Below are 13,851 nucleotides of genomic sequence, written 5' to 3'. Positions count from 1 at the left end.
GATTAACTGGCTTGGGCCCCGCCAGCTGGAACAACTCGTGTGGTTGTTCAGACGACCGGACCACCTGCGTTGTGATTGCAAGCGGCGTGAGTAAAGTTTTTTGCAACCGATAAGTTGTGTCTGCCTCTCCATTCACCAGCCCGTCCTAACGTACAAGCAATTTCTAACTTAACTCGAGTCGGCTCTGGCCGTCCGAGACACTAAGCACATAGGATAATGATTTAAACACTGTTGTCCCAACTTCATATGCACTATACCAATGTTTCCCAAACTAGAGGTCATGACCTCAAATGGGGCCTGGCACTTACAGGTGGGGAGTTGAAAGCCCCCCAGAAATAAAAACACTGGGAAAGTTGGGGTCATGGCTCAGAAAGATGTGGAACCACTCCCTTATATTCAAGAATGTCTAGTAGGAACTGCCACTGAGATTGAATTTGGGGTTGAGTGGGTAAAGAGAGGTCTTCTTAATTTTTGTATCTCTTTTCTATTATAGATTTTTAATGCTTTGGGTAGGATTTAGTTAGTGATAGTCCAATATCCTATAAGACAAGTTCAAAAAGCAAAATAATATAAAAAGCATTCAACATTATTTTGCACTAAATAAAGAAGGGGAAAATCAATGCTGTCCATTTAAAAACTGAAAGAATCTTGTATGAAAGGCCTTGGACACTGAGGGGACCTGTATTTTTCATACATTCATAGAAGGCAGAAGAAACCATTATACTTATCTACTCTAACGTTCTGGATAACACAGGCAAATTAGACCACAAAATGATGGTATGAAAGTCATGTGTTCAATCTACAGTAACTTCTAAAACGGCAATTTCTTCAGGTATCTCAACCTCCAGGCCCATCTCACCAGCACAAGTAACTGGACTACTCAACTGACATCACCTTTGTGGGAAAGATTCTGCACAATGTGTGTAAATGGTTCATTATCCATCTGACAGCTAATCTGATTCTGTCTTTTTAGAGTACCAATAAGCCTAGCAGCATGTACCAAACATATTGATGAATCAATATCATTAAAAATAAAATCTATCTAAGCTCTAGAAAGACCCCACTCTCCTCACTCCTTTGAGTTTGTGTTTGGTTTCTAGGTGGTTGTCTATTTTCAAGACAGACATTGTGGGTTATTTTCCAGCCTCTACCATTACTGAGGGAACGCTTTTGCACAGCAATTAAGTCTCACGCTGAGTGTTTTTACATGTGCTCGGGGGGAGGGGGGGTGGGAATTCAATTAGAGGGAATCTGAGAGCCGCTCTAATTAAAGCCCCAAAGCATCTTGTGTATCAGTATCTCTGCACTTCAAAATGGCAGTCATGGCACTTTATCTAAAGCTCATCAAACGAGCCTTAGTTTAAGCACCCCCGCAACGATTTTGAAGCACAGGGACCCTAATACAAGACATGTGAAGGCTGGCTAGAGCGTGCTAATTAGCAGACTTGATTAATTGAGTCTGCTCTGACGTGCTGTAATGACAGCACATCGGAGCAGTCTCCTGACACACATACAGGCACCCATTGTGACCTAGATGCATCAAGGCCATCCTCCATTTTATCCCAGAAACACAGAAAGTCATTAACCACTACATTGATAGCTAGGATGTGCCAGTGTCCCAGCAACAGCAGTCCACAGACGGCCACTATAAAGAGCATGGCACCTGAGTGAACCTGGCCTATCTAGCCATGCAGAAGAAAGAAGAGTATGGCAGTGAGACATAGCCACCAACAGTCAAGCAAGGAAGAGGTTAAGAGAGACAATATCAATTCTTTGGTTTGAATACTTTAATTTAAACTAACACTGTAACCTATATGCTGTGGAATGGTCTGTGAATACTCTGGAGGGTAAATTACTCTAGAGTAAATTACTCTAAAGTAAACCCACCCTGGAGTACTTGCACATGTAGACGCACCCAGTAAGAATGGAGAGAGAGAAGTAAGTGCTTAAAATATAATTTATCATTGTTTACCCAAAGGTAGGAGAGTGCAACAACTTCCTCAAATTTAAAACCTGCAGCTAACGATTGTAAAATCGCATCTAAAAACCTTTCTGCATAAACTTTCCTTTTTATGAGGATTTTTTGTCTTTTTTTTTTTTTGCCTTTGCCAATGTTCTAGCACAACCTGCAAGATTTGAAGCAATGGGTGAAACCACAAAAAATTTAGCTGACTGGTTTGTGGCTCCTTCCTTACTTTCAAGCATTATTTCTCAGCTGATGTTTTTCTGAATAATGGCTAAAAGTTTGCAAACTTCAGTACAGGACTCCCATGTTTCCTAAAAGATGCTATTTAAACACATTTCTTTACTTTTTTCTTGGGTAAATAGGATATTATTCTTTTTAGTTAATTCAAGTGAACACATAAATAACACATTTGGACAATTTTCTTCTAAACATTTCATGGTGCTTTTACAAACTAACATTAATTAAGCAACACAACAACGCTGTGTGGAAGTGAGATGGAATTATCCATATTTTACAGATGACTAAGCTAAAGCACAGCCCATTTATGTAACTTAACCAAGGCCACCAAGCATTCAGCACCCAAGATGGTAACACAAGGCAGGAGATATCACCCCCAATCTCCTCCTTTAAGTACCAGATAACATACCCTGTTAGTTGAATATAGATACACCCTGTTAACTGAAGACAGACAGACAGACAACAGATGCATTATATATGTATACATACACATACACACATAACTATATAGCTTTTCAATATATAAAATGGATGCAGAACAACCAATGACTATACCTTTCAGTATTATCATTTTCTTTCTATGCCAAACATCCCATAGGACATCCAAAACACAACTGATTTTATATCTAAATAGTGTTGGAGATGGGGAAATGACTGCTTATAAAATAGATATTCTTGCATACGTTGGAAATAGCACAATCCAAAACTACTTACTAAAGCTGAAATTCAATCCAGGGGCTGTGCTTCCATTCATAAGCTGTTCCATTTGAACATAGCGTCTGGAATGAATTTGATCCTCATGTTCAACTAGGGAACCACAGTTTATAAAAGCATTGCACTTTTCAGTTTTGAAACTATATCCCTAATATTTTTGCCTGTCAGATCCAATGGATATTAACAGAACTCTCAAGTGGGACTGCCTATGAACCGAAAATTCAGCAAATTCTGGCTGCCCCTAGGCATGAAGAATTAAACCCAGTTATATCTCTCATTATCACACCTTTAAACTAGTGCGGTGCAGTTTAAACAAGGGGAGACAAAGCAGAATAGTCTACTGGTTAGAGCACAGAAATAAAGTATTAAAACTCAATAGCATTTTTTACTTTGCTGCTACCTCATTGCAAGAACATAGGCAAGAAATGTAAGTGCTCTGTGTCTATTGCCTGATTTAACATCAGTATAATGCTACTTGCTTACGTCATACACAGATTTAAATCTTACAGTTCATTTTGCACTTCCTGGCTGATGAGTGCAATGTAAGAGAATGATATTACTAAAGTATGACTGATGAGCTTTTTCAAAGCCATCTAGGATATTTGGCTGCCCTGGTAGGGTTAAAATTAATGGGAAGTGGACTTCAAATCCCTGACCTGGTTTAAAACATCCCAACCCACAGATATGATGTAAAATTGTTTATCATCTCAAGTTTTGCATCACCAATTTTAAAATGTTTCATTGTTGAAGCAGACAAGGCCAAATCAGAACTGCTCACTGTGTTAGAGATGAGACTTTCCAAATACACAACACTGCACACAATAATGTGAGGACAGGGCTTGATGGGGTGAGACCCGCTGGGCCTCCTGCCAGCCTGGGCTGCTTTGACCTGGCTCAATGTGCTGCAGTCCTAGGCGCACATGTACATGTGGCTCCCAGGAACAATAAACTTCAGCGCAATAAGTATCAGAGTTTATTGCTCTGTGTTAATATGCACGTATAGACACGCCTGCTGTGTATCACTCAAACGCTACAACCTGACTGGAACAATCCACAGGCATGGCTACTGGGTCATTATTTCAATAACCCTTTGTTAGCTGAAACTATAGTGCTAGAACCTCAGCTGGTAAAATACTATCTCCACTGAAGTTAGGACTAATGATGATCTGCCCTATGCTGTGCTACTTTGCTTTAGTAAAAGTAATTAATAAAAAAACTCCTACAAAACAATTCTAAATGAATAAAAGCTTTCTACCTGATAAGTTAAAGACATTTATTCTGCTCTGGGTAAAACCACCCATGTATTTCAGCCCTTAAGTGCTTAACATTCATTCATTCATTCATTCATTCACTCACTATTATGCTCCCTTCTAGCAAACTGGCTGGATATATATCTAGATTCTGGGGGTGCACCAATGAAGATTTTTTGGGGCTGATACCGATGGCCGATGATTAACCAGCCATATCAGCCAATAACAACTGATTGCCGATATGCAGCCTGGAAGTTTGGAGAGCAGCAGCTGGATAGTAAATCTGTTGTGGAGAAGGGAAGGGGCGTGGGAGGGGGAAGATTGAGGCCCCCACGGTGAGGGAGGAGTGGGGCTGAGGCAGGGGTAGGCACTGCCTAGCTAGGGTAGGGTGTGGGACAGAGCCGTGGCTTGTCCAGAGGGCATGGGGGGTGGGGACAGCTCCTGCCACTGCGTGCACCCTTAGGGGATGCCCGGGGGGCATGTGCCCCCCAAATCTATGCATGGGGCAAAGGTGGGCTGCTGTTGTGCACCTGGGGCTGGAGGCTGTGCCAGGCTCTTCCTGGTGGGGGCTAGGCCTGGGCTGCACTCAGGGTGGGCAGAGTGGGGTGGGCAGCAGCGGTGCTGGGAGCTGTCCAGCACCCCAAAATAGCACCCCAAAATTTACCATAGCCTCCCTCCCAATGACACTGCTGCCCACTCTGAGCACAGCCCAGGCCCAGCCCCGACCGTAAAGAACTCGGTGCAGTCTCCAGCCCCAAGCATGCAGCAGGCAACTTGCCCTCGCCCCACACAGATCCAAGGAGCATGTGCCCTCCATGCCTCCCCCGGGGGTGCACGCAGCAACAGGAGCCACTCCCACATCCCTCAATGAGTCATGGCTCTGCCCTGCATCCCACCCAGCCCTGACTGGGCAGCACCCGCCCCAGCCCCACACCCTCCCTCACTGTGGGAGCCTTGATCTGCCCCGCCACCCGCTTCCCTCCCTCACGCCCCTTCCCAACAGACTTACCAGCCAGATGCTGCTCTCTGAGCTGCCAGGCTGCATTCCTGGCCATGTGCATGCTGTGGCTGTGTGCATGCACGTGGCATTTATTGGTGACATCATTGGCTACATCACCCAAAAAAAGCCAATTGCCGATAATGTTAATTTTCCTTGTATTGGTGCCGATAAGATATGGGCAAATATACAGGTGCACCTCTACTAGATTCTGTCACATCTTCAAGGTGTTTTACTAAAGCTGTAGATTGCCTTGCAGACAGGGTTTCAATGCACAGGTAACAGAGTTTAAAATGAACCCTGCAGAGACTGTAATTGCTGTGGGATATTTTGTGAACTGAGCATTAAGGATCTTCTGTGGCTGAAATAAAAATCTTTGTACATTTATCATTAAACATCATAACAGGAATAACTCCATTAAGAAAGAGCTTCACGTCATTCAATTTCATAAGGGCTATATGCCAAAAGAATTATGGTGTATTTCATTTGAATCCTGGATACCCTTCTTGGTCATTATTTGTTCCAGAGACTATTTAAATAACATTTTTTTTTAAGTTCCTCATTAATGGATCTATCACAGATCCCTGTGAGGTTAAAACAGGAGTTAAGCAAGGCTGCATCATTGCTCCAACACTCTTCTCAATATTCCATGCCACAATACTACATCTGACCTCCAACAAGCTTCCGGCCAGAATACAGCTAAACTACCAAATGGATGGTAAGCTGTTTAACCTCAGCTGACTCTGTGCCAAAACCAAGACCACCCTGACCTCAATTATTGAGCTCCAGTGCACGAATGATGCTGTAGTGTGTGCTCACTCAGAAACTGACCTTCAGGCAATCATCGACATCTTTACCAAGTCATACAAGAAAATGGGATAGACACTTAACATTCAGAAGACTAAGGTCCTCCACCTATAAGCTCCTAATGAACAGTTCCCAGCTCCAGTAATCCAAATCCACAGTGAGACTCTGGAGAATGTTGAGTATTTCCTGTACCTCAGAAAACATCTTTCACAGAAAGCTGACCAACAAAGAAATCCAGCATCACCTCAAATGTGCAAGTGATGCCTTTGGATGCGTAAAGAAATGGGTGCTTGAAGAGCATGACATCAGATCTGAAACAAGCTCATGGTTTATCAAGCAGTTGTGATCCTCACCTTGTTGTATGGTGCTGAAACATGGACAACATACAGAAGACATCTAAAACTGCTGGACAAGCAGCAACAATGCTGCCTCTGGAAGATCCTCCGAATCCAGTGGGAAGACAGACACAACAATGTCAGTGTCCTCCTCCAAGCAAACACCATGAGTACTGAGGGTGACGATCATCCGACATCAACTTTGTTGGGCTGGCTATATATCACCTGTCATATTGAATGAAATAGTTTGAAAGTTTGTAAAGTTTGTTAGCCAGTTTCAGGAAGAAGATAAGATTTATCTCCTTATCTAAGTCATTGTTTTTGGACTACATGCAAAAGGTCCTGACTTTGTTTAAAGTCTTAATTTGAACAGTGATATGGAAGTCTCCCCAAGAATAATTTAAAAATGCTCAACAAAGGTAATTTCTGTTGAGTAAGATCCGAGCCCAAATTTGGGAGTAGTGACAAATTGAGTAGGAGGAGCCCACTGACGGCAGCTCACTCAGTAAAAACCTGTAACTTACTGTCCCAATTTGGAGGTGACTTCACTTGTAGAACAACGAAGGAAGAATCGCAAGTGTAAGGTCGGATTAGATTGATCACCTAATCCAACCTCTCCGTGAACACGAATCTCTTATTTCACGCTGAAGCTGCAGAGTGCCCGAAAGGGACTGAAAGAAGGGGACTTATTCCTATCACTGCTGAGGCCAGCCTATTGAACTGTATTGCTGAGGCGAGCCCATTGAACCGTACTACTGAGGCCAACCCATTAAATTGTACTACTGAGGAATGAAACCATATTTTGGTATTTGGCTTCTCGGAATTCTAGGATTGTAAGTATATTATGAAAATAATAGTATTGATTCAAATTTAACTTTTAGTTGTAATTGTAGTTGTTTTTGTAACACTAATTCTTATAGCATTGTTTGGGAAGGAAGTGCATTCGGAGCATTGTTTCTGATATATGTAATTATTGTGTTCTTAATGTTTGTGGTGTTTCTTAAAGCTAAGCAGTGTTATATACGTAGCAAAGAGTTTTAAAATAAAATTGTGTTGTATGAATTAAGTGTGTAACCATTGTGAAATCGTGCAATCAGCTAACTACTCCCCCAGCCAGTGCATCAAAACGAATCAGTAAACTGTGTGGGATTTTCTCTATTCCATAACCCACTAGAGACATCACCCGGATGTTCACTCCAGATTCCCAAAGCTAGTTTCATTCCCCCAGCTCAGTCAAGGCATACACTCAAGAGGAGGGCAAAGAAAGCACTTCAGGAACATTCTCATGGCCAATTTTTAAAAAATGCAACGTAAATGTCAATTTGTGGGAACCTATCACCCAGGACCACCCCAAATGGAGGAAGTGTCTGCTGCAAGGAGCTCAGTCTTTGAAACCTCATGACAACAACAGGAGATGAAGAAGCAGGAGCAGCAGAAACAGCATGTTGTGGACCAAATCAGGAATTCAGTGCCACCCACCCCACATGGAAACATGTCCAAGCTGCAGTAGAGCCTGTTGATTCCAAATAGGCCTCATTAGCCATTTTCAGACACACAGGTAAAGCGATCAGGGAAAGACAATCATCCTCCACTGTCAGGGATTGATGAATGAAGGATTTTAAAAGACAACCAAGGCGGGAACTGTGAATCATCCATTGAATTAAGTTTAATTTTGCAACCAAAGAACAACCCTGGGTTTTTTTCTTCTGTGGGCTCCTCTGTCATCCCTATTATTTCTTTCAATTTCTCAGCTTCACATACCACCTTCCACCAAACCCTTTATCTTCACGCCTTTCCTAGTGCTGACGGTAAGTGGATGCAGTTTCCTTCTTGTGCATCAACATTGTTCATGTACTAGCCAAAGAAGCTTTAAGACATTCTTTGTTCAGACTATCTACCCAACAGATAAAATATATTATTTATATATGCACTATATGTTTGTCAAGAAAGAGATCTATTTTTTCACCTGCTGAGGGAGAAACAAATAGCTTCTTCCAATTTTCTGTGAAATTGAGAGACTAGCAAATGCATACAATACATCAGGCACATCCACAATCCAAATATGTATGTATGTATATCTGTTGCTGTTTAAGAAAGAACTGCTCTACACCAGTCATAAATAGAAACATGAATAGCTTTGCACAAAAGCACAGGAAGCAAGTTAACACTGTTCATCAAAAAGAGGTTTGTCATATTTGCATTCAAATAAACATCTAGGACCTGGAATACAAGCCCTGCAATGAAATGAAAAATGGATAACAGATAATGACATGATCCACTACAATGTGGAAACATTTAATTGGGTTGAACTAACGTTTGAAATTATTTATTTTAAGAATGATTTTGTAGCTTCCCACCAAGGCCTGAATTCATCTTCTTGACTTTCACAAAGATGTTTCACCTAAGTAAGAAAATTGCTTCCAATCCCAAGTCTTAACTGACTGGGTAGCAGAGTTCTGCGCCATTAAGAATTAATGAACATCAGCTGCTTCATAAAACCTGCATGAATTGGGAATTCACTATAATGGGAAAGAAAAGTCTTATTCAGCCACTGCTCAAATGAAAGTGCTTCTTAATCCATATGACAGTTTCTCTTACTCTCATTGTCTTCTTCTTTCACAATTTATATCTTTTGTTCCTCCTCCCTCATTGCTCTTCTTCGTATGATTGTGAAAGAAATACTGTTCAAGCTCTTTAGACACTCAGATACACTCACCGCACATTATTTTCTAAGCCGTTTTTCTCACCACGCAGATGGAAGCAATTGTTTCAAGTTTTGTTTGCGGTCAAAGTTTCTAAAATGTTTAGATTATTGTCTAAAGTAAAATACTTAAAGGCTTGCTGCTCTGAGAATGGGTCTTGCTGGTCTGCAAAAAAGTGTCAGTTTTCCTAATGTGGTTTTTTTTTAAATAACTAAAAATTAAGTATTTTGAATAGATGCATGTAGAATAACATTTTAAAAAACTCCTAAGGAGCTCAAGTCCTAGTTTCAAAAATGACTCTCACACTCCGGCACCAAAATCTCAGTGAATGTCAACAGGACTCAGGTGCTTTGGAGAAGGTTACCTCTGGACAGGATATAGAACCTGGGGCAGCGTGACAATGAGAGAGAGAGAACCAGGCAAACCACCAGACTATATGCTAGCTGGAAAGAGGTGAAATGCTACCAGCCTGCAAGAGGAAACCCACAGTTTCCTGGGTTTGAGTTTTTCTGTGCACCTGGCAGCGGCAGCGAGCTCAGCCCAGGCATGGGCTGCCCCAGCTGACCACAGCCCCAGCTGATCTCTTGAAACCAGCTTACGGCCCCCTACGGGGCTGCAGACCCCCAGTTGAGAACCGCTGCTCCAGAGTACCTGCTCTGTGCTTCATAAATATTAAAAGGTTCTAAATGTGTTGTCACTTCATTTACTTCAGGCTTCTCAAGGTTAGGTCCAAAGGATCGACGCAACCATGTTCTAATCAATTAAAAAAGAAAAGTTAAAAAAAAGATTATTGAGCAACTTAGACTGTGGTTATTTTGTCACTTGACCCTGTCTTATTGGATTCCAACTTGCTCTCCGTTGAAGGCAATGAGACCTTTTCCTCAAAGAATTTGCTGGCAGTGCTGCAGTAAAAAATGAAATCACTGAGTATACTAAACGTGCCACAACAAATAGTAGCCACAACAAAGCCTGGCTACATAACATTAAGTTAAAAGAGTATTCACTCCCAGTAGGAATACACCTGCTCAATAAGAGCCTGATCCAAAGGCCCCTGGAATCAGTGAGGCCCTTTCTATTAACTTCAGTGAGCTTGGAATCAAGTTTGAGAATGTTTATATTGCTTCATAATGGGAGACAAATTCTTTAGGCCTTACTTGGGTAAAACTCCCATTGGAGCAAAAATTACAGAATCAAAAGACCCTAATTTGGCGGGCGATGGCCTGCTGCCAAAATAAAAATTATCCAGCTGCTTAATTTCAAAATGAAAACAAACTGATTCACTAAGGCTACAGCTCATTATAAACCTAAAAACATTCCAGTTTATCTCTGGGAAGCATCTGATCCTAGTTTAATTATCCAAATCCATTACTAACCTGCAAATCACTTTCTGAACATAAGAGCTACAAATGTACATACTGACCACGTCCAGACAAGCATGGGCATTTGGTTCCCCAGGGACAAGTAGCAGTGGTGCACCATGTGTGTTACCCCAGGTGGGATAGGGGAGGGTGGGGGCCTGTAATTGTGTTGGCCCCAGCAGCCTTACCTGGGGTCCTGGGAGCCAGGGAAGCTACAACCACAGCACTCCTGAAGCTGGGAGCCTGGCCAGCAACCAGTGTGGCTCCAGTCATCCAGGCTCTGGTTTTGGGCAGCGTGCACTGCCCTGCTTTTTTTCCACTTTTTTTTTAACCCTGGGATCTCCCAAGGTCAACCTCCCTGCATCCCCCACCGAACCTGCACTGCAAGGTAGCAGCATGGGGAATGCCTGAATGTGTGATGTGTGGCATCACAGATGGGTCTGTGGCGCCACATACCACACGGCCACATACATCTGGACTTAGCCACTAAGGTCCTTCAAGGGAAATAAAGAGTTAAGCTATTTCGCCTAAAGCTTTAGCACTCATACTTACATAAAAACTTGTCATAAGGCTCCAGGCCAAATTCTGCCCTTATTTTCACTGACACTGACTGCAATGAAATTGGCTTCAATACAGCTGCAAAGAGTGCAAGTAAAGACAGAATTCAACCCCTCGCTTGGCTAAACTGCCAAAACTGTGTATCCTGCCAATGTTGCTTGACCATGACCTTTAATCATTCTCATCAGCCATCTGTCTAGTTTGGCTATAGACTTCTGGAACTAGGGTGACTAGAACTAAGCACAGTACTCCAGGTGAAGAGGTACCTGAAATTTATAGCCTTAGTATTACAGTAACATCAAACTGTAACTATTATTCTCCCCACTTCCCCAACTCCCTCCCCCCACTTTTTTTGGCAGCTACTGCTTCCATGGAAAAGGTTTGCATTGGACTGTATATTGCACTCATGTCTTTCCTTCCAAAGTTAACACGTGCCAGGAAAAAATGACATATTTTACAAGCAAACTTAACAAGTTTTTAACGAATCATTCTTTCAAATCATTTAGGGACCACCCTCGGGAGATGCTGAACCATCAACTTATCATTGGCTTCACTACTTCGAAGAAGCAAGCACTTAGATAGGAACATTTTCTATATGCTGCCTGGGCTTCAAAACAGCTTTTCTGAGAATGGTTTTCAACATCACAATAAAAACTCCATGTAAGGCTGCAGACAGTTAAATAAGGATAAAAGTCTTCTGTATTCCAAGAGCCAAGTATCTTTTTAAAAATATATCTGTTGAAGTGGCAATTCTCTCTCTCCTCTTTCTATGCTTCCATGAAAGGGCTTTACATGGTGTCTCAGAGCACTGAGGTGCCCTGCTCCTGAAGAGGGGAAACTGCTAGGGAGGGAGCCCTAGCAGTGACTAAGGAGCCCAGCTGTGGGTTGCCGGGGCAACCAGGAGGTCAGCTGACTGAAAGGGGCAGGGCCTGGCTCCTATATAAAGCACAGACCCAAGGCAGCTCCCTTCCAGCAGTCCAAGGGGAAGGAACTCTCTCAGGGAAGAAGGGTGAGGCCTGACCACAGGAGCAGCGTTTTGACCCTGCTGAGGAAAGGAGTGTTCCCCGGTAGGCCAGACTGATGTTTTAGCCAGGCGGCTTCAATTTATGTTATAGCCCAGGGGCTTATGTTTTGTTCTTTGTCAGAGCAGTGGTTTGGGTGAGGCTATGAGGGGTTGGAGGAGGCCTCATAGGGGACCCACAGTAGCGTGGGGACCCCAGTGCCAGTAGGGGTGCAGCGTATGGGGTACATAAACCCCAGCCCCAGAGAGGAGCATTGAGGAGCCCCAGTGCGGGCGTGGTGAGCCCCAGAGAGGGGGCACTATTGAGAAGCCCTAGTGCGGGGGTGGCGAGCCCCAGAGAGGGGGCACTGTTGAGGAGCCCCAGTGTAGGCACAGAGAACCCCAGATAGGGGGCAGCCTTATCGGGAAGCCCAAGTTGGACACAGTGAGCCCCATATAGGGGGCAGCCTTATCGGGAAGCCCCAGTTGGGCACGGTGAGTCCCAGATAGGGGGCAGCATTATTAGGAAGCCCAAGCGTGGGCATGGGGCGCCCCAGATGGGCTTCCCAATAATGCTATCCCCTAAGTGTGGGCACGGAGAAGGAAGGCCCAGGGAGAACAGGAAGGGGCCAAATAGTGATAGAAGTGAGACAACGGCTATTCCATCGGCGAGGTGTGGACTGCGGTATAGGGGAGGAAACGGAGCCGCAGATAGCACCCCCTAGCAGTGGGGCAGTACAAGGGCAGCCTCCCACTAATTAACACCAGTTAATCAAGTAAGAACAAAGCATGGCAGGCGAGTAGGCGGGCGGTTGCCCCAGGAACAGGTGTGTGGGCCACATTAAGGTCGGCCCAGAGGCTACCTGTCACACATGGAAACAAAACAGGAATGCAAACTTCAAGTTCAATTAAAAATGAAGAGATGTCGTCCTATTAATTTCAGGCACCGTTATATTATCCAGAGGCCTGTATTTCATCTCTCAGCCTGTATTCCATTTCTTAGCCACAGTCTTTTTCCTAACTGATTCACTATTCAGACAATTTGATGAAAAAGACAAATAGTGACTCTGACTGCAAAATTTGGCCCCATGTGTTCAGTTTTTTCCATATTCCTTTCAAAATGACTGGCATTATCAGAGCACCCAAGCAACTAAGTCACAGATCAGGACCCTACCATGTCAAGTGCTGTAGACACAAAAACAAAATTATATTATACTCCATCCACAATCCTTCTCATGATATAGAATTAAAATGATGCTTTTAACCAAAAAAAGAGAGAGAGAGAAATGCTCAAGTAACTGGCAGTTTTTTCATGAGGATAAGAGATGTGAATTCCTATTATCATTTGTTATAATAAAAACCCTTTACAATCCTTGAGAGTTAGTTCTAACTCTTCTCTGTGCTTTAATTTTTTTGTGGGGGGCGGAGGGGGCAGGGAGAGGAAAGCAAAACAGAAAAAAAGACTGGTAACACAGCATACCACTGCCACCAGCTGTCCTTGATTACATGGTAAAAAATGTCACTGTAACAACTACTTTGCTTTAGCTTGGCATGGCTTATCTAGTAAAAGATGAAAACAGCCTCTGATTCAATTGTTGTGGCTGTGTTTTTCTCCCCCCGCTTTCTGCATTAATGCTGGGCCAGGATCTACTGGTCTTACATTATGGGAGTGGAGCCCTTCCTCCATGACTTACCCCAATGAAGTCAAGCTCAGTTGTACTTGACTCCTCAAGCAATCACGCTGAAATCAATTCACAAATAAGGTCAAATTCAGCACAAGGAAGCTGGCACCATCCGATGCTCTGTTTTACAGGCCAACAATATATCAGGTACAGATAGACATAACAATTGTATTAACCTCAAAAGCTATAAGCTGTTACATGTGCAGGCATTTGTAGTAATACAAGTATAGCAAAACCACTGCAAC

General features: G+C 43.1%; 1 protein-coding gene across 7 annotated transcripts in view; it reads right to left on the bottom strand.

Annotated features, from left to right (window-relative positions):
- Positions 1-13,851, bottom strand: part of ST5 (suppression of tumorigenicity 5) — a 236,646-nt gene that overhangs the window by 203,827 nt on the left and 18,968 nt on the right. For 2 of the 7 annotated variants that reach the window (XM_025197391.1, XM_025197390.1), the window contains exon 2: positions 6,325-6,531. The exons of 4 other annotated variants lie outside the window; for them this stretch is intronic. The gene's annotated coding sequence lies outside the window, so the exon portion shown is untranslated. Of the gene's footprint in view, positions 1-6,324; positions 6,532-6,830; positions 6,882-13,851 lie in introns of those variants that run through there. One more of the 7 variants, XM_025197393.1, reaches the window with a different exon arrangement.

Source organism: Alligator sinensis, unplaced genomic scaffold (assembly GCF_000455745.1).
Source record: "Alligator sinensis unplaced genomic scaffold, ASM45574v1 scaffold502_1, whole genome shotgun sequence".
NCBI classification, from domain to species: domain Eukaryota; kingdom Metazoa; phylum Chordata; order Crocodylia; family Alligatoridae; genus Alligator; species Alligator sinensis.
Note: the sequence above shows the minus strand (reverse complement) of the source record. Positions and strands in the feature narration are given on the sequence as shown.